The sequence below is a fragment of the Geospiza fortis genome, unplaced genomic scaffold (assembly GCF_000277835.1).
Source record: "Geospiza fortis unplaced genomic scaffold, GeoFor_1.0 scaffold54, whole genome shotgun sequence".
In the NCBI taxonomy this organism is placed as follows: Eukaryota; Metazoa; Chordata; class Aves; order Passeriformes; family Thraupidae; genus Geospiza; species Geospiza fortis.
In genome coordinates, this window is record NW_005054301.1 from 17,853,761 (window position 1) to 17,877,464 (window position 23,704).

At 37.8% G+C, this 23,704-nt stretch overlaps 1 protein-coding gene across 4 annotated transcripts in view; it reads left to right on the forward strand.

Moving 5' to 3' along the window:
* SIPA1L1 (signal induced proliferation associated 1 like 1) overlaps window positions 1–23,704 on the forward strand; it is a 200,608-nt gene that overhangs the window by 58,474 nt on the left and 118,430 nt on the right. For all 4 annotated transcript variants that reach the window (XM_031065729.1, XM_005417549.2, XM_014310981.2 and 1 more), the window contains exon 2: window positions 7,698–7,794. The gene's annotated coding sequence lies outside the window, so the exon portion shown is untranslated. The remainder of the gene's footprint in view (window positions 1–7,697; window positions 7,795–23,704) is intronic.

Below are 23,704 nucleotides of genomic sequence, written 5' to 3' on the forward strand. Positions count from 1 at the left end.
TTGTTTAAGAATGTATAGCCTTACTATTCTATTTCTTCATAATCTAATTTCTCGTATGAATAATTTTCTTAGTTTGTTTCCTAGAATTGCAGTTTCATTAGAAACAAGGGTGTCTATTCCTCTTATAATAAAATCATGAATTCTTCAGCAGTGTATGTTTCTCTTCAAGGATTTTAGTTACAAAGTGTTTCGACTGCAGCATTTGTAGATGAACAAATGTGCTATTTTACTCCCCTTCCAGTCCAAAAATACATCAGAAGACCCCGTCTTCCTTATATCTTCATCTCCTAACTTGAGTTCAGTGTTGTGTTTGTAATTATTCATTTGGCTTCAGACCATGATACTTTTAAAGGTTGTGGATCTAGTGTTGTGATCAGTGTCCACTGACACCAGCTGGGTAACTTTTCTGGCCTTGAGTTGAGCATTTGAAGCTGGGAATGAACTTTCATAGATCCATAACAGTTAACTGTAATAATAGTCTCTGGATTCACAAGGTATTTCTTGTATTTTGCTTTTGGTTTGGGTTTATTAAAAATATTATGTTCAGAGTGTTCTGCAATTCTCTTTCTTCTCAGGGATAAATGAGCACCAAGTTCTTGTAATGGAACATCTCCTTTTGTTAATGAAATGGCAGCAACTTTGAAATGGACAAGAATCAAGACAGCTTCCAAATCTTGTCTGTTCAGATAAAAATCTGGCATTGAAGAGGCTGCTGCTGTTAATGGTTGGGCATGTAGTTTGAGAACAACTATATTAGCACTGAATTTTCTTCTTTTTAATGTGCAATTTTACTAATATTTAGTAGCTGGTTCTGCTGCAATTCAAATATTTTCTCATTTGAAACCAAGTATAAAAATCTAATTTGTTTTTCCTTTACCCTTTCTCCTTGGAGATCTATCAAATTATCCTCTGCTTTAGATTCAAGTTCTTCATGGAAATTAATCGTTCTGACCCCCTGTGAGGTAAATATTATTTTCATTAATAGGAAAATTGCAAAGCAGACAAGTAAAATTGCTTGTTTAAATTATGTGGAGCTCTAGACATGTGGTTGAATTGCTAGACTGCCTGTTTTCAATAAATTCTTCACAAAACTTTTTTAATGCAAGCTGTAATAATATTGATGCTGTCTAAGCAGGCAGAAGAATACTTTTTCTTGTTTCCTGAAGCATTGTGTGACCAAGAGGACAACTGTGAAATATTTTATATCTTGAACAGTGAATAAATGAGCTGTCTACTGAGAAGAGTGCAAAACAGTTTGCAAGTTTGCTGGGGAAACAAAGAATCCTTTTAAATGTTATCTTAGTCTGGCAAAAAGCATGAAGGTCCTTGAATGGGCAGAGAAACCTCAGCTCTAATGGAAATCACCAAGTCTGCCAAGTAAATTAAATGGGAATGGAGATGTAGGGTGCTTGTTTTATAGAATAACAGATGATCAGTTTCTGTGAAATGCAGGAGAGATTATCTGGAATATCTTACTTTTGACTTTTTCTGTAGGATGGAAATAATGAGTTCTGCTTTATCTCAAAGACCCTGTAGATGAAATTTTTTCCCCCTTGAATGGAGCTTTGTAGCAGCAGAGCACAAGTTTGGTTGCATGTGCAAAAAGCTTTCTAGCTAAAGAATTGTGTCTTGTTATTATAGTTGAATTTTCAGTTAGGGATACAAGATATTATTTGTGGAGTGTGAAATTTAGAGATTACTAGGATTTTCAGTTTGATACAGTTTCACAGCTTTTGAAGACAATAAATTCTCCTTAACAGTGTAATTTTTCATATTGTCTTGGATATTTTGAAACTATAGTATGTAGTTAATACCTCTTTTAGTGAATTTTACAGGCAGTAAGCATCTATACAACTTTTGACTGGGAAGCTTCCTTCTGTAGCAGCTGGATATTGCTGGTGTGCTGTAAAGGGGGCTGGAGACTAACACAAGTGATGCTTGCAGCACAAATGCACTTAACCAGAATCTACATTTGGATACTCCTGGCTTAAATGCCTTTTTGGTGGTAAAGGGTCAAGTAATGGAGCTTCTGCAATCTTCCAGTATGTTGTGAAAGATGGGGCAAATGCGATTTCATGTGTTGCTTGGTGACACGTATTCAATGATGGCACTTCATGGCTTTTACTCTGTTCACTGTTAGGTTGCTCTTTGCTTTCTTGTTTTGGACACCTAATTTGTAAAGCTAATGTTTTTGCTTAAAGTTTGTGTATTGCCAAAGTGTTGCTGAAAAGCCTTCATATAGAGGTCATTTGCTTTTGCCTTGGGTGGTAGAAGATGGAAGACCAATATTTTTGATGAACACTTGACTGCTGGATGACCCTGGCAGCTCATTGTCCCTCTCTTGTCCTGATTTCCCCTTCTTTACATTTTATTTAATGGTATGTACCTTATCTGCTAGACACTTTGAACACTTATCAACCTGTAAAACCATCCTAACAGCAGCATATTCTCTATGGTGCTTCCTCTGTTTTTATTGACAAACAGCTTTAAAATTCCAAAGTCACCAGTCACCAGTTGAGACACCAGCTCAGTCTCTTTTAACAGCAGACAGATGGATTAAAATTATCTGGGGGAAGGGATGGGAAAGCAGAATGGAAAAGTAGTGAGTTTTCAGACTGTGTATGTGCAAATGCTGTGCTGAATTTGCCCTTTCTAAATGTTTCTCCAGTATTTTCTGCCATAGACAGATTATTAGTTCTGTCTTTGGCAGCAGTAACTCATTCTGCGCTGTAAAATCCTGTCCTTCTTTTGTAGCTTAGCTGCGACTGCTAGACTGAAAAGTAAAATAATTACTTATAGGAAGAGAAAACCTAACTTTTAAAGAGGTAATATTAGTATGAAGGATGGGTCATTACCTAATGTAAGGGGGGAAAAGTAAACTCTTTATTTGTTGATGGTTTTCTTCATTATGAACTGTCTATTTGCATTCCTTGCATTAAAGTGCTTACTGTTATCAAGACTAACTCCAAAGTTCACATTTTCATGGCTGTGCTCTGTAAACTCAACGTTTCATTTCAGTTAGTCCAAGTGTGGATGTAACCATTAGCTCATAGACAAGGAGCTCTTTCAATTTGGCAGCATCCTCTTTGTGTCGGTATTTTACTTGTAGAATGTACAGTTAGTAAAGGTAAATATTAAGCCACTTGTATGCTATTGCAGTCACACTGTAGAAAAACTAGAGGCTAGAAAAACTGCCCTCAGCACAGAAGTCTGCAAGCCATGGTGGTTGTGAATAATCAGGAAAAGTTACTACTTAATTCAGGAGAATGATGTTGTGAACATCAGAAGAAGCCTCTTCCTGTTAAATTAATTTAAATGAAATTTTCACTACTGCTTTTGAGAAAAATGTTAAGAATGCCAGTAATTGACTCCTGTTGACATGGCAGCAGAGTAGTTAATGAATTAAATGCAATGGTACTAATTTTGAGTGATACTGTATAATTATGGTGTCAAAGGTATTTAACTTCTTATCAGGCTGTAAATCTGCTTCAGACTTCTAGTCTACCCTTGAGAGAAAAAAAATACATAAAATGGGAAAACCCAGACACTCCTCAAACCTGAGCCATTTTATGAAAGAGTATGAGAAAGTTAAAAGGTTTAACTAGTTCAGCTTACTTCCTTGTCAGTAGCATATCTCTGAGAAACTCCTGAATGTCTTCGTGTCTGAAAAGCAAAAGGTAAATGTTCTCTCTGAATTTTGATGTCAGCAGCAGCAGAGTATGCTCTGACAGCCCTCTGTGGTCTTCTAGCTTTTTGCCTTTCCTACTAACTTTAGTCTGACTGGAGGTCTTAAAGTCTGAAGGTAAAAGACAGCCTTCCAAACTACTTTGAGCTACTCTGTTCTCACTAAGAAGAAATAAAACTTCATTTTTTACCTAAAAGTGAAGTTTATGGAGAATACAAGTGATCCGATTATTCTGGCCATGACTCTTGAAGCAAGTGTTATTTAACTTGACAAGCCCAGCATGACAGGATACACTTTCTTAACTTCTGTGTGTGATTAATTTGTTGTGTAATGTTTTAATGTATTTTTGGTGTATTGGAATTACATGTTGATTAGTATTGAGAGAGGTTTTATTAATGTCCCCAATAGTACTTCACTGTTCACCAAGGTGAAAGTCAAGATGGCTATAATTTCCAAGATTACTAGTAATCTACACATCTTGTTTAATAAACAACTCCACCATTTCTAGAATGAGGGATTTCAATTCTTAGAACTTTTTACAGACTATTATTTTTCGTGCTTGTTTCTACATCCCCCTATTTTTTTTCTTGTTTCTGTTTTTTTGCCATTTCATATTCATTGGTTCAGATTCTCCTTTTTCAGGAGGTTCTTTTGCTGGTGAGTTGTATAGCTCCCACTGGTACTTCATCCCTATCTGTCTTTCTGTCTCAGAAGAATTTGTGCTTCACTGAGTCTCAGGAGCATTTCATAAGCAATTTAACAAGTTAGTTGTGACTCTGCTGAGTGTGCTGCTTTTGCTTGCCATATAGTTTAGGTCAGGTCAGGCTTGATGCTTTTCAAAATCCTGTCCTGCCTGTGTTTGAGGTGTATGTGTAATAGGCATTAGTCCTTAACAATCATATAGTTGAAAAGTTGTAGAAGAGTTGAGTTTACATTGTAGTAATGTTATTTATCAGTTTCTGTCATTCATCGTCTTCAGTGACAGCATGTTTGATTGGAGATGAAGCTTAGGACCCTGTGAAAGCTTTGGTTGCAGATGGCTTCTCAGGAGTACTGCTCTGTGGGCTGTTCTCTGCTGTGGCAGTGTTCTGTGGGTGCAGGAATTCAGACATCTGCTAGATATTGGGCTTTCAAGTCACCAGCCCAAAAACTCAGGGGAATTAGGTGCTGAAGTTCTGTCTCCTTGTGACTGGTTGCAAAATAGGTTGTAGGCTGATGTCCAACGCCATGGGAGAAGCAGCATCTTTTCCCTGCAATGAATCATCTCATGTTTATTGAAGTTCTCTGGTGAAACTCGTCCTGGCTGTCTTCATTCCCCTGGTAGTAATTGTGGTAATAATCAGCCAAAGCCCATATGTCAAAAGCCTTTTGTTTTTATTCTGAAGAGAAAGACAGAGCTAATAAAAATATGTTCATATGTTTATGATGGCATGAGAACACTTCATAGAGACTTCTTTATTTAGGAATTACAGTGCTCATAGGTGGTGCCTTCCAAAGGTAAACTGAGAAGGGTATTTTCCACTGATGCTTCCTCCTTCTTTCTTTTGAAAATCAAATTTCATTAATAGGACATCCTGAAAGGCCTGCTTACGTCTCTTAGGAGATGAAGGGACTGAAGGCTATCTAGGCTAGGGAGGAAAAGAATTTCTTATAAATCTGTATGAGAAAGAGATCTGAACTTCTTGTGGTTATTTTTTCAGCAGTTTCAAATACTGTCACATTCTGCTGAGATTAAATGCTAGTTACTCTTAGTGTTTTTAGACAGCATTCTCTCTCCTTATGTTTTTGAACAAGCTTTCTCTACAATTTCAATACTTCTAATGTTATTAATTATGTAAGACTTTTAAAGCTTTGAACTGTTGTTTCTGCAGGTGACTTGCTGTTTTATGAGAACAGCTTTTGCAGGTTGTGGCAGAGAAGTGGGGGAAGTGAAGCATTCCTTGGGTAGGCGGCAGATTCTGAGATCAGAGGGATGAATCTGCAAGGATTCCTCCTCTTGCTTGTAGTACTGCATATTGATAGCTGAAACACAGCAAACAGCCCTTGAATTGTCTTCAGTTAACACGTTTTGGTTCGTTCAAGGGTGATGTCAGAAAATAGCCTTTTTCAGTAGAATCAAGTTCTTTCTTCTCTCCCTCCTTACATACACCTACAGTGATGTTTTTTCAGCTCTACAAGTGTGTGTTTTCTCACTCTCTCTGCTGTGTAGGCGGTCCTTCCAATCACAATTGATCACAATTGAGCTTCACAGGCAATCTTTTAACAAAAAAAAAAAAAAAAAATCATCTTTACACAGCAGGTCTATAATTTAATACCAAAGGAAATGAAGAGTTCTGGGTCAGAATTGTGATATATCTTAGTAATGCTTGCATTTGTGAAGAATTTTACCCTAAGAAAAAGGAAATGGTTCTCTTAACCAGAAGGCCATTCACTACCTGTGGAAATTATTGTTTCACATTCTACCCGAATGATTTGCCAAAATATCAGCTGCAATGACAAACAAATAGACTTTAAATCTTACACTTGCTTTGTTAGACTAAGTTATAATTGAGCTTTTCTATCCTAGAATTAGAATGTGATTCTTATGAAGAAGGCAGACTCAGTTTGTTGACAATATGAAAGTTAAAATGAAGCTCTTCTGGGAGCGTTGCCTTATTTTAAACATGATTTTAGTTCTCTCTGCCTTTTATAAACTGCTTTTGCCGCACTGCATTATTATTTTTTGTGTACTGCAGCTCTTTTGCTGATGCTTCTCATTTCACCAAGGTCTTAATTTCACACAATATTTTCTAAATAAGCCTAAACTTACAATAAAAACCCCTCAGCTGTATTTTTAATTGCTCAAAAAAGATAGCAATAATTATTTTCTTGAGTTCTATTGATAATGCTATTTGGCATTTCTTAAAGAATTTTTGTTAATGTTAGTGTTCTTGCCACTAGGTAGGTATTCTCAATTTTTTCAATGGATGGCTTAAAATTTGCTTATCAACCTATCAAATTGCAGCAACAATTATTGCACATAGCCCCTAGTGTTGTGGTTTTATGTGCAGTTCATGCTGCCGTTGCAGCTGAAAGGAACCATCTTCTCTGCTTCTCCTGTCTGATACCTTTTCTGCCTCATGTTAGCACAGGTGCTCATGCAGCTGTGCAGTGAACTGGATTGGGGAAAACCAGGCTGGAGAAGAATCTAGGTCTTTTTCTTTAGACTCCTTACTTAGAGCTGGATTTTAGTCTCTCTTTGATATGATTCACTGTACATCTTCTCTAACACGTGAGCTTGGTGGGAGTAGAGTAGACAAAAATTCGTTGGCAGTATGTGCTCTGCCTCCAGCTTGTGCCTCTGCGGAGTTCTTGGGACTGCAGCATAAATCTCCATGGTTACATCTGTTTGCCCGGTCTAATTTTAGAGGCCTCATATCATCTGGAGATGCAAGCCTTCTGTAGCAATAGACAGAGATCAGATGTTAAGTGTAATTCTGAAAAAATACAGATTATAATTTACAGGACCTGGTAAATAGGAAGGATCAGCTCTGAAACCTTTACATTTCCTTCCACACTTGGAGACATTTTACGGTACTGCAGCTGGTGACTTAGATAAAAACTCCTGCTCTCCCTTGTTTTTGGCATGTGTTACAGACTTTATGTTGAGTAGTGAGGGGGAAAAAAGTGGGCCACAGCGCTAAATGTCCCCTTTCTTTCAGGCGTTGCCAAATGTGTGTTTAATCTCTAAATGCCTGGCAGAATGTGTTCTGGAAGAAAATAACGATTCAGAGAAGGGGGTGATAAAAGAAGGGTTGGGATTGTTGTAGTGAGAAAATTATCATACAGGCTTCCTCAGATGTGTAAGCTACGTGCAAAAAAATCTATAGATTCACAGTTTTGTAAGCCTTCATTGTTGCTTCTGGCTCCTCACAAACAGAATTTTCGGAATACCCTTTACCTTTTGAAAAGCATTTCATTTGATTGCTTCCCATTCAAATTTTGTTCATGCCCATGATCTTTTTGCTTCTAGGTTTCACTGTGGTATGATTCATCAGAAGTAGATTGTGATGTCCACTGGGAGTTTTTGCTGAAGCTGCGTGTGTCTGCTTTCTCAGGAATTTGGATAGGTAAGAGTGCATGTTCTGCTTTCTGTACCTTCTGACCTTTTGGAGTACTGCTAGTTGTCACAAACTCTGTTGTGTTTGACTGCTGATAGTGTGTAATGTTTCCTGCAGTGTACAAGGGGTGGTCTCCAGCAGGATGCTTTACCCTGGTGGGCTGGCTGCCACAGAGTGCCAGACTCTATCCCAGGCTGTTGCTGAATGCTTCCACTATACATCAGTGTTTTTCCACAGGTACATGCAAGGGAACTAGATGGCTATGCCCTTTTTCCCCCTCTTCTACTAGGTATGTGTAGAAGGGTTTGCAAAAGCAGGTTGGACTGTGTTCAGGCTGTGACAGAATGCCTGCTTTTGTCACATTTTCTGAAACACAGCAGTTCTTGTAGGTGGTTTCTTTTAACCACTTGTGAAACTAAACTCATGGTGTAAGAAAGAAAAGGATGATCCTTCTGCATGTGCCTGATCCTTGAAAAAGACTGGCTTTTAGTATATGATCTGTCCTTTCACAGAGTAATGTAATTAATTAAAAGGTAAAATGGATGCAGCAAGTGTGAGATGCTGCAGTTTTGCCCATGCAGCCTTGCCATTTGCATTGTACCAGGTGCAACTCCTTGACAGGTTTGTAATGACCTGGTTCAAGATGGTATTGAAAGAAGGTTGGAACATTGCAGTGTGTGGGTTTGGGGTGTGGAAGGACAAGAGATGGGGAGCAGTGGTGTTGGTTTTGCAAAGATGGGCGGGGTTGGATTTGTTTTCGGATGGATCAGCTTCCTGAATTAACTCAACAGGTTGTGCAAGCAGTAGTGCTGCGTGGAGGGAGGTGACCAGGATTTGCTATGGACTGCAGGGAGAACAAAATTGGAGATCTCAATTAAGATTAGTCGAAGCAGATTTGCAACGAGGATGTAAAAACATAACCCCCTCCATTGAACATGTTTTAATCATGTGTTTATTAACACCTAGTGAAACCTATAGGTGTAGGATAGGCAAAGGAAGTTCAGTCTGGAAGTAAAAGTGAAAAAAACATTTCTGCCAAAGGAAAAACCCTCCCTTGTAACATTGATTTATCAGTCTGTTGGATGTCAAAACAAACAAATAGCTTTCTTATGTGAGAGAATCTGCCCTGTAGTTGTTGCAGTTGCCTTGAAGGATGTTGTTGTATCAAAAGCATCAGTTTAAACCTCTCCTCCTGAAACACTGTCAGCATAAGCTGCATTGTGTTGGCAGAGATTGAGCTTCTGACATTTGACTTCTAGTAGTGAGAAAACCTTTTAGAGGACATATATACTGGAAACAAATATAATTGTTCACAGATCTAGCAGGGCCCTTGGAAAAGGCTATTTTAATTATTTTGTCTTTTCCCTTGAGGAATTTTACCTTTTCATTTGACATCATCTTTAGTGTTGATTTTTACACACAATCATTATTGGGGTTTTTTTCGATATATGTCTCTCAAAGTTACCACAGAGGAGAAAATAGTGTCCATGTCCTTCGCAACATACAAAAAAAAATATATTTTTTTAAATGAAGTTTGTGGTTCCAAGAGGCTATTTAGAATGATGATACTAATGAGCACTGTAGTGGGGCATGCACAGTGAAAAAAAGCTGTCTTGAGTTATGAAGAGCAGTCTTAGTAGTTTAACTTATGGAAAGTAAATGAGTATTTTTTCCCCCTACTTTGTTTGGATTCCACAGTCTAGGGTTCTTGTCACATACTGTCTGTAAAGAATGATGAGGTAATTAAACTTCATTTTGCCGATGGTGTTACCATGTTACACCACTGAAACATGGAAGCTGGTAAATTCCTTTTTATTATACACATGCAATTTTTTGTTCAAAGTGGAAATTTTTCTCAGTGGAATTTAAAAAATTTTTAAATTCCAGACTATAGCAAATCTAGTAATACAAAGTTATACTTAAAACCTAATCTATTTCCTCAGTAACAGTTTTGATTACTGGTTGTTTATGAATACGTAGGCTCATGGTCCTATAAACCCAGTCTTGTTTACTGAAATTCTTGAGCAGGTTTTACAGCTGGGAGTTGAATATAACCATATTAACAAGCAGCTTTTTTTAGGAATAGTATCACACTCCAATAAAGCTTATATTTGTTTGTTTCAAATGCAGATCTTAATTTGATTTGTAAGAATATTTGGGTGCAAAACATTCAGGAGCATCAAATTAGTTTTGTTAATTCCCCACATTGTTCTGTAGATGCTGGCCGACTAAAACTTGTAAAATTCTTCATGAAACTTAACCTCAGAACTGAACTTAAAATGAAGAAGAGGACTGTGGGGACGGAAGAGGAAGAGATGGCCACTGTGTGCAAGTGGCTGATGTTGACATTAAGTTACGTATTGTTGGTTTTATCTGTACTATTCTTTTCCTGTTGACAGCTTGAAGCCCTGTGGCTTCATTTGTTCACTAGTAAAAAAGCTTTGTTGGGTGGGGTTGAGGTGGAAAAGGTTTGCCTTGGTGATTCTTGCTTTTTCTCAGGGATGTGTTTAAGAGTACACAGTGCTGTGTTCCCTGCAAAGGAAGGCAGGAGCTGTGTGGGTACTGTTTCTGTGAATGGCTAGGAGGAGAGATGTACAGAATTGTGTTCCTTCCTTACATTTTGCAGGTTTTAATTTTTTTTTCCCCAGAGATTTCCCCAAGGTTTAGTTGGTGATTATACAAAGGATTTCTGTTATTAGGACTGTGTAGGTTTGTAGTTCAAGTTGCTTCCCTGAGGAGTCTGAAGAAATTTAGGAAGAACCCATGCAATTAGTGCTTACAGTCTTGGCCTCCTTATAAAAAAAAGAAGGGTGTTTCTTGAGGAGTGCACTTTTATATTTTGCATGCATTTACTTGTGCATACATGCACCTGTGAGTCAAAGAAAATGGATGTATTGGATGCATGTGTGTTCCCAAGTTAGTGATTGCTTTGTGCAATGTATTGGTAGTGTGGTATTGCAATGATATCTACAGTAAATATCTTTAAATGCAAAAAAAAAAAAAAGTAGAAAGTGCTTAGCCTACTTTTATGTTCTTTTATGTTTAAAAACAGTGTGGTGAATTAGTAGAAGTTGGTACGTGATAGTTGACAGGTTAGTTAATGTATTTGAGAACTGGAGAATTGCAATATGATCCTTCAGAAAAACAGGATAATATTCTTAATAGCTAAATATGTCCATTTTAATAGGGAATGGGTGTTCATAATAAAAGTCTCGCATTCGTTTCATTGTGTATGAGACTGAAGGAGTTGGATATTCAGAAGGTAAGTGTATATGAGTGAATGAAGAGAGGAAAGCCTGGATCTCATTAATTCTTGGCTATCTCTAAGCTGGTGAGAGTTTTATGCTTTGACATGTCTTTTCTTAGTCCAAAAAGATTATTTAATAGTATGGATTGTAATGATCCATACCCTTTTTCTGCAACAGGCACCTGTTGAATAGGCAGGCCAAGAATGAGGCGTGCTATGTCTGCAAACTTCCTGATTCCAGAATGGTCAGGCACACCCAAGTTAGCATTAATCTACCTAGCCTGGATTTAAAATGATTGCAAGGATTTAACAGCATGGATTTTAGTATAGCATGTTTGAGGCTCACTAGAAGTCTGGGTGCTTAATCACTGCAATCCTGTGCCCTCAAAATTGTGGGTTTTGTAAAACTGAGTTCTGTAGCTCATATAAATGTGGAGAGCTGTTGATAGATGAAATACATACATTATTCTATTTTTCCTGCCTCTCCCCTTAAGGTGGTAGTAGTGTGACTTGGAACTAGTAAGTATGTACTTAGTATTTTGTATGATTACACATGTATACTGATTAATAAACAAGATGTTTTCTGTTTATTAAACAGGAAAGCAGCTGATTCTGCTATATTTAATAGTTTATGGGACTGGCTGGTGAAGAATGAGCAATTGTCGTGTTTCGATTTTTTTGCATTGTTCAACTTGCACATTGCTATAGTACATTGTGCTGTGCTTCTTAAACTTGAATAGCAACACAATTTTGCAGTTCAATATTTTCATTGTTTCAGGTGAGAAATAAGAATCAGCAATTAAATAAATCTAAGACATTGAATGGATGTGAAATTTGTGAGTTCCACAGACGTGGAAGCATAAGAAACCCCAAGTTCATGTACTGAATAAAGCACCAAAACCCAACAATGAAAAAACCAAACTAAAAGAAACCAGTAAAAATAAATAGTCCCTCTCCCTCTCCAAAAAAAGCAAACCCCCACAACCAAAGAAGCAACAAACAAAAACTGGCAAAACCCTGACAGAAGAGACAATAGAGCAATAAAATTTGGACTACTAGTGTTATTTCCCTGCTTTTTTACCTGTAGAGAGCAAAATACTTTATTCATTTGTAAAGTGTTTTGAGAACACATGGAACTGCTACTACTACAACTGCACTGACCATGAGATTTCCTAAATTCATGCTTCTGAACAGATGCATCAGCTTGAAATACAACATTTCTGTAGAAAGTTTCAAAGGCAGTGTTTCTGGCAATTCAGAGGTGAACAATTCTTAAATGATTTCACTACCTAAAAGCAAGAAGGTGTCCATTCAGTGGTAGTCCTTTTATAACTCTCATTGATCAAATTCCTTCCTTCTCTTGATTGCTCCCTTCTTATATGCATTGTAATTTTTTTCCTCCAGTTTTTCAGTACCCCTCTTGAGCTGTAAAACCGAATTTCTCTGTGCCAGATGAAGTAAAATAGCTGCTTTGCTCTCTTAATTGGTGTTCTCTTGTTTAAATAGTAGTGGTTTAAGATTAGCCACAGCTACGTGTTTCGAGTTTTCTATTGGGAACACAGATTCAAGGAAGCTGACTAGTAAATTGGAGTGATGCTCAGAGCTGTCACCTGTGAAGATCAGAATTCACACTTTCCACTTGAGATCAGAGAAGATCAGCTTGCTTTTCAGCCTTAATTGTATTCACTGCTTATGCATAATGCAAACCCACAACTTAACTCTGCTCCATTTGATGAAAGATTAAGATCAGTGCCTACTAGACAGTGTGATGTTAGCTTTACAGATCCCATCAGCATCAGGCATTAGTCATGGTTTTTTATGTATAGAACATAGCATGCATGTCTGTACACACCATAATGGAAATGCATAGTTTTAGCATAGAATACCGGGTTGGAAGGGACCTCAAGGATTATCTGGGCCAATCTTTCTTGGCAAAAGCACAATTCTATAGACAACGATGACCCAGCACTCTGTCTTTCCAAATCTTAAAAAGTGTCTGATGTTGGGAAATACACTACTTCTCTAGGGAAATTATTCCAGTGGCTGATGGTTCTCAGTATGAAAACTTTCCCTCATGTCCAATTGGGATCTTCCCAGAAGCAACTTGTCCCCATTACCCTTTGTCTTTTCCATGTGACTCCTTGGAAGAGGGAAGTCTCAGTTGTCTTTGTAGCAGTAATAGTAATGCAATTAATAAGTAGTGCTTCCTAATAATCTTGCTGTGTGTAGATTTTATGTTGATCTCTTTAGTCTTTTGCCCTGTGTATGTAGATGAATTTGTCATCAGTCGCTAGTTAATTCTGTCAATTCCTTGTGTAAAGACTTGTTACTAATACACAGGCCTTTGGTACCTCAAAGCTGTGCTATTTATTACATTGACCTTTAATACCACTAATAGATCTTTTCACAGAGTCTTTTACAGTTTATAGATTTTTTTTTTAAAACAAAAGAAGCTTTCAATTTTCCAATTCATCATAGTTGAAAAATCAGCTTTGGCTTTATGCATAGCATATTTACAGAGACTTTATGTGTTTGAGCTGTAGTCTCTGATACCTGCTCACCTGCAATAGAAAATGAAAGGAGAAGAAGCAAGGTTCATCATTAAATCTCATCAAGTAACATTTTTGTATCTATAGATGTATATTAGAAAACATTCAAGAGGAGATGTTTCTCTAAACTGGCAAATCTAGGGTGGCAAAGACTTTTAAAGTTGAGGAATTGCTTGGATAGAATTAAATTAGTATGTGACATGGTGGATTTTTTGGGTTTATTGCTGTTGGCATTTTCTCTGTGTGTGTGCATGCCAACCTGCAGAGATCGTGTGGGAATAGTCCCCTCCTTTAGCCACATCAGTGTCCCATAGTTTGTGAGTGTTGGGATGTACCAGGTCTCCAAGGCTGCCCTTAGAGCATGCTGGCCTGGCCAGCCTTTAGTTCCTTCGTTCCATCTGCACACAAAAGAAAGGCAGGAAAGCTGCTTCTTCTTCTGGTTGTTGGACCAAGCTGTTTACTTTGTCGTGCACATGTGAAGTGTTTGGATGCTTCTGGTTGTGTAGCTGTGACACAAGAAATGCTGGAGAGGACAACATATTTTGATTTTTTTCCCCCCTTCTTTTGGTATTTTTTTAAAGTTAGCCTTGTCACTATTGGTGTGGCATTGCTCTTAAAGACTGATTTCTTTGTGTGATAGTGATACCTTAGGAAAGCAGCCACAGTTGTTCTTACTTCCTCTTGTTGCTTTATTCTTGGTAATTTGTTTCTAAAGCCTGTAGACCGGAAGTGCAGTAAGCTTGTATGTCTGTGTGGTAGCATAGGTATAATTTTTCAGATTATGAGGAAGCACTGAACAATCATTGTTTAATACAATCTTTTTCTGTGTGTTATTTCTTGTTCTTTTTCTTACTGTGCTCTTTTTTCCTTTATTTTTCTCTACTGCTTTTCAACATTTATTTTCTTCAGAATATCTTTAACTTTTTATTCCTCTTTTTCTCCCTTCTGGTGCTTAGGTTAGAGCTCTTTGCAGAAGTTTGCTGAGGAGGAGAAAGGTTGAAGTTGAGAACCAGAGCACTGTTCCCTCCTGAGAAGGGAAAACTGCTTTAACCTCTCTTCTCTGAAATAAATTGCTCTTCCAACCGAGGAGGTTGTGTGGAAGAAAGATGGACTGCAGCTAAAGCCTGAGAACTTTGTTCGCTGGGATTAATTTAGAATCAGAAGCTTATAGCATTTTTTAAAACATTTACATGCTTAGCTGTACAGGAGTATAAGGGGACAGGCGTGTGCATTGGAGATCTTTGCTCCTTGTATCTGTTCTTGACTATAAAAGGGAAGCAGAGGTACATTTGTTTAGATGACTGAAAATTTGAGGGAGAGAAGAGCAGGTAAATGCAGTGGCTATTTAATATTTTTGTTGTAGAGTTAAGTTGTGAGCCAAGTGCTCTTTCTTGGATTATTTTGTAAAGCAGTTGTCATTTTTTCATTACTAAAGGTTCATCTGGGGTTTTTAGCTTTGCTTTTATTAAAATGACTTGGATATAGAAGGTAATGTTGAAGCTCCTGACCATCTTCGGAGACATTACAAAGGTATTCCAAAGAGCTGGTTAAATATTTGGACAAGTTGGATACATTTTCTCATAGATTGAAATTTAATTGTTGTCCTTCATCCAGAAGTCCAGTTAGCTTACTCTGGTCAAATCAAAGTTCCCTCTACAGAGGTGTGTTGCATCTGGCAGAGCACAGCAGCAGATGTAAATGGAGGAAGAGAGGATGGGTTTGTAGCTGTAGACTTAAATGTATTCTATCTCAGGACTTGCTGAATCAGGAAATCCAGTATCTTTTGCTCTTTGTTGCCTTTCTCTTACACTTCCTAATTCTGCAAGAGCTTTTCTTAATTGGGAAGATCAGAATTGCATGTGGTACTGAATAATTCCTAATGCTGTCAATGCATGGGTGTTGCTTTTATGTTGCTGGGGTTGTTTTGTTTTTTTTTTTTTGGTGAGTGTTGTAGTATAATTTGATGGATACAAATATCTTCATAGTCTTCAATATAAGGAATTCTACAATGAATTGAGAAATGCCAGGTAGTATTTAAATGGGTTTGATTTTCATATTTGATTATCTGTTTGGTACAGTCACCTAACCGTGGGTGCTTCAGAGCTGTAAGGCATTGCAGCATGTACAGTATTCCAGAGTTTGGGCTCCTGTAGTCATGGTTAGGGCTTAAACTCTCCTAAGCTTACTCTGGATCAATGATACCTCTACTGACATGTCCAGAGGTGTGCCTACTGCATTTTTGTTACCTATTTCAACTGTTACTCCATGTCCACCAACTAATATGGCTCTTCATTTTTTCTAGGATAGTTGTACAGTTACATATCTCGAGTCCAGAGGGGGCCCCAGAGAATAAACTGAATGGTCTCGGTGCTCTGAGGACACTTCTGGAGTTGTTCATTTACAAAGCAAAGAGGATTGTGGCTGACCTTCTTCTAATGTTTTTATATAATCAGGATTTAAGCTGTTTTCTAATTTTGCCTATTAAATGAAAACAGAGATTTAGCCTTTCCCTTGAATGAGTAGATTCCAAAGCAAATCAATGTAGAAAACCTTCAGAGACCCTTAGAGAGCTTTACTGTGCATGTGGGAAATTGCAGGAGTGTATTAGTACATACTTGGAAATTTTGGTATGGAAGGGGTCAACAAACACAGCCATTATACAAAATCTGAGGGTGCTAGAGAAGCTGCTTGCGCTTTTGTGACCAAAGGACTACTGTTACTGCTTTTGTATTTTTCCTGACAGATGTTTTTTTTTGGTCCAGAATTCTATTATGAGAGAAATAGAAGGTTTTTTGTCCTTTGGTAAGCTGTCAAGAACTGACATTTTTCCTCTTCCCTTTTTTAAATAAAACCAATCCTTGAGGCTGAGGTTTGGGGTTCGTATTCCAGCTGTGAGCCTTATAGAGACTGCTGCATGTTCTGTCATCTCAACTGAAAACACAGTTTACCTATAAAACAATTTTATTCTGTTAATACCTGTGCAGGGGTTGTGCTTCTCTTCTAAATGGACTGGTGAGGTTTTGAAACAGTACATCTTGCTTGGCATTTGGATTGTTGGTGCAGCTCAGGATCGTCCAGATCATGGCTGATATGAATTAAAAAATATCCTTCTTTTATGCTTTTATGACTAGACAAGTCAGCTGAAATAAACAGTTTTCATATTTTTCTTATTTAATCTGTATTTGATTCCTTTTTTACAGTTAACTTTGTGGCTTACAGTATTAGTTTAGTGTAGCACAAATGCACCAGGCCTGCCATTTTTATTTTGTGTTTGAAAAATAGTGTTTGTACAGTAACTACAACTGACAAGGAATTAAAGAACTGTATTGAAATGCTTTTAGTGATAAGTAGTACAAAAAAAATCAGAAACAGCTATGTCAAAATGTGTTTGTACTTTGTGGTAGAGGAGCATACATGAGTGCGTAGGGTTTATTTTGAGTTTCATAGGAGCAAAATTTAAAATGTATTGAAGCATAGAGACATTACTTTTTCTCTTGCTTAAAATAATGTATTTCATGTTACACTGGACAGTGGTCATTTGGAGAAATCTTTTGCCTGGTTTGAGTGGCAATGTTTAATAATAATGTTTAATAATAATTATTTTAATAATAATGTTTAATAATAATTATTTTCCTAAGTCCCTTTTATTAGTCTGAAGGGTTTTGCAGTATGTGTTATAATGCATGATTTGTATACAGGATATACAGATATACAGAGTATACAGGGTAACAATAGATCTGGCAACATCAGGTAAGAGCAGGAGTAACCTCAGAATCGTTTGCCTTTATTGTAACGGAGTACAGTCAATATAAAATGTAACACATAGACCAATATTTTGTGTTTGTATAGACCAGATGGTGCTTTCTTGTATTTGGATAGGTACACAATGATAAATTCAGTAATGAACTAACTTTTTTTGCCATAAAGTGTCTAATGGAAAATTATCTTTATTGCAACAAAATACTTTCAAAAAGAAGCTTGACTATACCCTACCCCATCCCCAAAACAAAAAGCAAACCTAAGTTCTAGGGAGTTTTATTTGTGGTGATCTGAGGCCACTGGCTAATGTTTTCAAGACTGAAAATCCTCACAGTGATGTAGGATTTATTTTCTGGACTCCAGTAGATGTTTGGACAGCTGTTTATTCTCTAATACAATGTTGTTCTGTTTTCTGTGTGTTTTGTGGTTAAGAGAGAGCATTCTTAAAGAAATACTTGATATGTAGAAATCCTGTTGTCTGAAAATGGAAGTGCTAGACTAAGAGACATGACCTGTAAATTTGCCAGCTTGCCACAGATTAATAATACTACTACTGTCTCTTTTAATCACTGGGATTTCTGCATAAAGTACTTCTTTGTCTTTTGGAGGCATGGGGGCTTCACAAATTTATTTATCATACCTGGGAGTTGGTGGTTGTGAAGACTTGTTGGACAGTAAGATGAGTGTTGCTATAATTAAGAGCTCACCACTGTTTGTTCTGTCTCACAAGTTCCCAAACAATAATAAAATGTAGGACACAAATAGTTTTGGGAATTGTTTCCTGATGGAAAATACAATGTTAGGAGAGAGGCCAGCCTTCTGTAAGGCAATGGTAAAATCATTGCTATTCCTTGTTTTCAATAGCATTTATCTCCCTTTTGTTGTAACTGTGCTGCCCTGTTCAGGTGGATATGCTAATCTGTGGAGCTAAGATGTTTTACTTTTACTATGTTGTTTAATGTTTTTCTCTAATTTGTTTGCCAGATTCTTTGTTTTCTCTCTAAATGCAAATGTGAGGTTTGCTTTTAAACCTTTACAAAATCTGCCATACATCCAGTTAGGTAATTGGAATGTTTTGAGTACTGTTTCTGAAAATGGGAGCTAGTGCATCTGAAAACACTTTGCCTATAGTATTAGAGATATAGCACCTTTTTTTGTACATAGGCCAGTGGTTACCTCCTTTCCTCTTGCAGTACTGCAGGTACTCTTTCTGCAAGTGGAGGAGTTCTGCATTCCTTATCATGTGTGACTCTTGGACCCAAGTCTCGTGGTCTGGTTTCACAGATGATTTGGAATAGCCCTGAAGGTGTAATGAAAGTCTTGTTCTGTCCTTCAGCAAATATTTTCACATGATATATAAGGAGTCTTGGGTTTTCAGACAGCTTTATGTTATTCTGGCTTTTAGATCTCTGAACTAGTAAATATGCATATGTATTTTTAAAGGAAAAGGGGAATGCTGCCTGTTTGTGGCTTTCTGACCGCTGTAAGTGTGAGTGTGTTTGCCACTCAGTTTCAATAAATGGATTCATAGAAACTAATGTGTATATGTGAATAATGTACTAGCATTAAATTACTGGCAGAAAAGAATGTTGCTGAAGGCATTGGCGTGGTGGCTGTCTAAAATCTAAACAAGTGTTTCTGGAAGTCTGAATTTTTGCTAAGGTTGAAAGATGGTGTCATATTTCAGTATGGGCTATTGACACTCCAGCTCTAATAATTGCTTGAAGTCTGTCTGATGTAAATATGTACTGGATTTGGTCAAGTATGAGTTAGACTTTTACTGCTGGTTCACAGGACAGCTGAAAAATAAAATCAAACCTAAAATACACATGTGACAGATCCAAAATAACTGTGTGCATACACAACTGTTAGTAAATTGTAAATTGTTTTACATTAATGGTGTAAACACAGGGTATGCTACCAGCTGGAGTCAGAATGCAAGTGCTGTCTAGAAAGAAAAAATCCTCACATTGAACCTTGTTTTAAATTTTAACTCCGTTAAAAATGAACTGCAAAGTGTGAATTGCCAAGTAAAATTAGTACAAATATCAGTAGTACTGTCGAGTATGAAATCAATTCTATTTTAAAAATTCCATGTTAATTTTACAAGAAGATCAAGAAAAGAGGAAACTGAAATTGCAAGGAATTTTTCTATTTGGGGAAGGAAGGTGAAGGGAAGGAGAAATCTTTTAATGTGCACTGTCACCTAAAATAAGTCACAGAAATGAGTTCATACATAAAGACTGCTTTTTTCCCCCCATTTACGATAGATAAGACACCCCTTGGAAAGTCAAATAACTATATTAAGAAGACAAGGGATTTTTTTCTTCCAGTTGTTATCACTCTCTTTTTAGTAATCTTAGAACTAGATATTCAGGATTTGTTCCTTAGAATACACAAGAATGATGTATGTGGTATTTCAATGCTAGGACAATGGTGTTGACTAGACTTGAAACAGCTTAACTTTGTGTGCTCAGTAGTCTTATCACCTTCTCAGATTGTATTTGGCTTTCAAGATGGATATCAGGTTTATGACTCTTTAGTCTGTGATCCTGTATAGCTTCTCTTTTCTGCTTTGTTACTCTTAATATGGATGCTCTGCATGTGGGTAGGTTTTTTATTTAATGATCTTTTTCAGAGTTGTGGTATTTGGTTTTGCTCTCACTTGCATGGATGTTATCAAGTGTGTTTTAGAACCCCTGATTTCTTAAGCTCACTTAGAATCAGGATCATCTCCTTCATATTCCTTGCAACTTCTGCCCCCTTTCCCCGTCTCCACCACCTCCCTAGTTTGGTGTCAAGGGTGCCTGTGTTTGGTCACCAAAATTAATAAACTAAACAAAATCAGCTGCAGGTCAACTTCTAGCTGCCCCAACCCAAAATCCTTTCTGTTTTGGTTTATTTTTTTATACTCAGCCATTGGTTTTCTGAAAGTGAATTTTCCAGTGGTTACCATTATCTACACTAATTATTTTGGATTTATAGTCTCCAGGTTATGTTGAACAGTAGTTAAACTTACATAAGCTGCACCTGCTGCTTCATTAAGGCATTTACCCAACATTGTATTGTTTTGAGGCTTACAGACTATCAGTTATCTTTCTCCCCTAACTTAAATCACTCTTCTTTTCCCCCAGCAATGTATCCAAATCTTTCTAAGCATCAGAACTACATTGTTTGTCTTGCTACTTAAGTAATTTCCCACTTCCCTACTATTGTTATCAGACATATACCCTATTTCTTATTGCTCTGGGATCCCTATCTTTTACTGGTCCTCAAAGCAAGTCAGTAATACCTTAGAAATAATTTAGACTAGTTCTTTTATATATCCTAGCGTACATTATTGTAAGTAGCTGGCTTAAACTATGCATTACTTTTTCTAATTGAAACATCAGTTTGGGTTTTATAAAGGAGAATTTATTTCGAGTGTTACTTGGTAACTTTCTGGCCTCTTCCTTGTAGAGCTTTTGAGTATTGGGGTCCCTCATTTTCTAGATCAGTTCTACAATTGGCTGGCAATGGTATTTGCCCCCACAATTTTACTTATCTCTGCAAGCTTTGACAGCCTGGGTAAGATCCAGAATCAATGTGTGGGCTGTCCAAGCCAGCATGCTATTGAAAAGCTGCCATTAACAACTCATTCTTAATGAACTGGAGAGCAGTGTTGGTATTTCTCAGAATTAAAGAGATAATGCTTGTCCTTTGTTGTTGTATTGGGAGTGTGATTTGTAGCCCACCACCCCCAGAGACACCTTGCAGAGCGCTTCTGGACTGGTATTTCACTCAGGAAGACTTGGAGGGAATAGCTAATTCTCTGTTGGTATTGCTAACCACCTACTTGTGTGTATGGTGTTTTTCTGCAGTTCCTATTTGGGCAAGACTAGGACTGACTTAAAGGTCTTCTTGTCTTAGTCAGAACAGTATAAAAGAGCACAGAGGAGGTTCTTGGCTTGCAAAGATATAAAGCGCTGTACAAACGAATGGCTTTTATGACTATTTTTGTTGTACTATATCTGTCATTTGAGCAGATTTGCTGTAGCTTCAGGAACAAAGAGTGTTGCTAGGTGTCTCCTAAATGTAGCCTGTAACGTAGGGCTTGGGACTGCCTTGCTGATAAGGTCTCCCCTTGTTTCTGGCTGGAACCACTTAGCGGAGGACGGTGCTTGAAAATCTCTGTTCAAATAACCATAATGCAGCTACATGTGCTGAGAACTGAAGCCATGGAGACCAGAGGTGAAGCAGAAATCTCTGACTTTTCTTCTAAATGATTGCTGTTTGACGAATTTCTTAGTAAATTACTGATGCAGCACTGAGCGTCCTTTGCTGGTGCTGCCAATTATGTAGGTCTAACAGAACACTCAAAATCTCAGCTCTGAAGTATGGTACTCTATCTCTTCCTTTATTTACTTCTGTGATATAGACTATACTGGTAAATTCAAGACATTAAAGAAGAATGGTATTCAAACAGATGCAAATTCAATCTGGTTTAGTGGTTTTTTTCTCTGTAGGTTTTGTGATCACTTCTGCTTGACACAAGAGCTTCTGTTTAATCTATCATGTCTGGGAAGGCATTTTAAGTGCAAAACAAGTAGAAAATAATTCCAAATGGCTGGAGGACTGACCATGTGGTTCTGCATCAGAGTTTTATATTAGTTTGCCTGTTTTCATTAGAAAGGAAGTTTAAGGATACCTGCTCAAAATAAAAATTGCTAGACCTAAATCAACAGAATTCTGTTTCTGATTTTAGGAGAAAGTTGCCTTTTTCAGTGAAGGTTGGTTTTTCTTTTCTATTTATGTTTTTTCCCCATTGTTAATGGAATTAATCTCACTTATGAACAGCTGTTGAAATAATTAAGTGTGCTACTGAAATTGTAGTTGTAGTTGTTCTGTTTCCTTGAAAGTCCCAAGCAGATTTAAAATTAAAAACCAAAACAGAAAGCCACTGGAGGATAAAATAGGCAGCTTACACAATAGAAGTTGCAAATGGGAAAACAAAAATCTTGAGCTTGGCCTACACATTATTTCACTGAATTGTTTTAAACTGATGTCTTTTTGGAAGGGGTGGTCCAGGCTTTTCCCATCTGCTGATTTGATGGTTGCTTCAGGATCTTCCACCCAGGAATAGTGGGAGAGGAGAGTGCATGAAGTGTGAGCTGCAGGGCACAGCACATGCACTTGTATTGCCTTGTTAAAAGACAGAAGGCATCTCTTAGATGTTTTTCGTAGTTCAGATAATCAAATATTTAATGATGGCTGGTGTTGCAGTACTGGTTCTGATGCATTTGGAAAAACTGTCCTGCAGTTAACTTTTGAAGCTGTTGTGTTGGAATTTGTTTGAGATGCCATACTACCCAAAATTTATCCTTTTCTAAGTGACACTGCCTCATGAATGGAAGTAGCATATTTTGCATTGGCTGCCTACAGCCATGTTCCCTGCTGAGCCAAAGGCAGAGCTGCTTGTCAGTGAGTTTTCAATTTTCTGAGGTTTGTAGCTTGTAGTGTTGCAAGTCAAGTCTGCACAGACTGATGGTTTGTCTTAACTACCGTTCTGGAAATGTTAGTCTCAATATCTTGACTCATCAGTCAGCTTTGGAATTTTCAGTGCAGGAAAAACGCCCAGTATTTTATTTAGCTTACTCTGCAGTTTAGTTGAGTAGCTCTAGCAGTCCCATCACCTGCAAGTTAGAGAGGGGCTGTTGTACTGTAAAGGAGCCATCCCAATTCAAGCTTTTGTTGTCAAAGATTTTTAGCTTGAGCAGATTTTACACACTCATTTTAGGTTTACTGTTCCAGTAGCTAAGTTTAGTGAAGGACCTTTGTTTTGCCTCACTCCCAGTTTGTAACACTGGTGAGGCTTGGCAGGGTGTGCTGAGGCCCCTGAGCTCTGCCCCGTGCTGCAGTCGCAGCCTCCGGCGCCGAGGCTGTCGCGGAGGAGCAGGGGTGCAGGGACAATCGGGGACAATGTGGGCGATATCGCCAGTACCGCCTGCGCTGGCACCCAGCACTCAGCACTGCAAGGAGGCAGCTCAGTCAAATACCAGGGGCTGAGGGGCAGAAAGGATGGAGGAGATGCTAGGCTGGGACACAGAGGGCAAGCTCTCAGATGAGAGGAACAAAGACTGTGAAAGCCAGAGAGTGTTCTAGAGAAAAAGGGGCTACACAGGGAGCAGGAGAAGGAGAGGTGAGAGGAGGTGATTTATAAGCAGCAATGAATAACAAAAGGAGGTTCTGAGGATAGAAAAAATGCAAATAATTACTTGTTTGGGTTAAAAAAGTTCTGGATGGCCTGGACCATCCCACTAGTACTAGGAAAGTACTGCAGTTTGATACTGCTGGGATTTTGTGGCAGGTGTTCTCAATGGAAGGT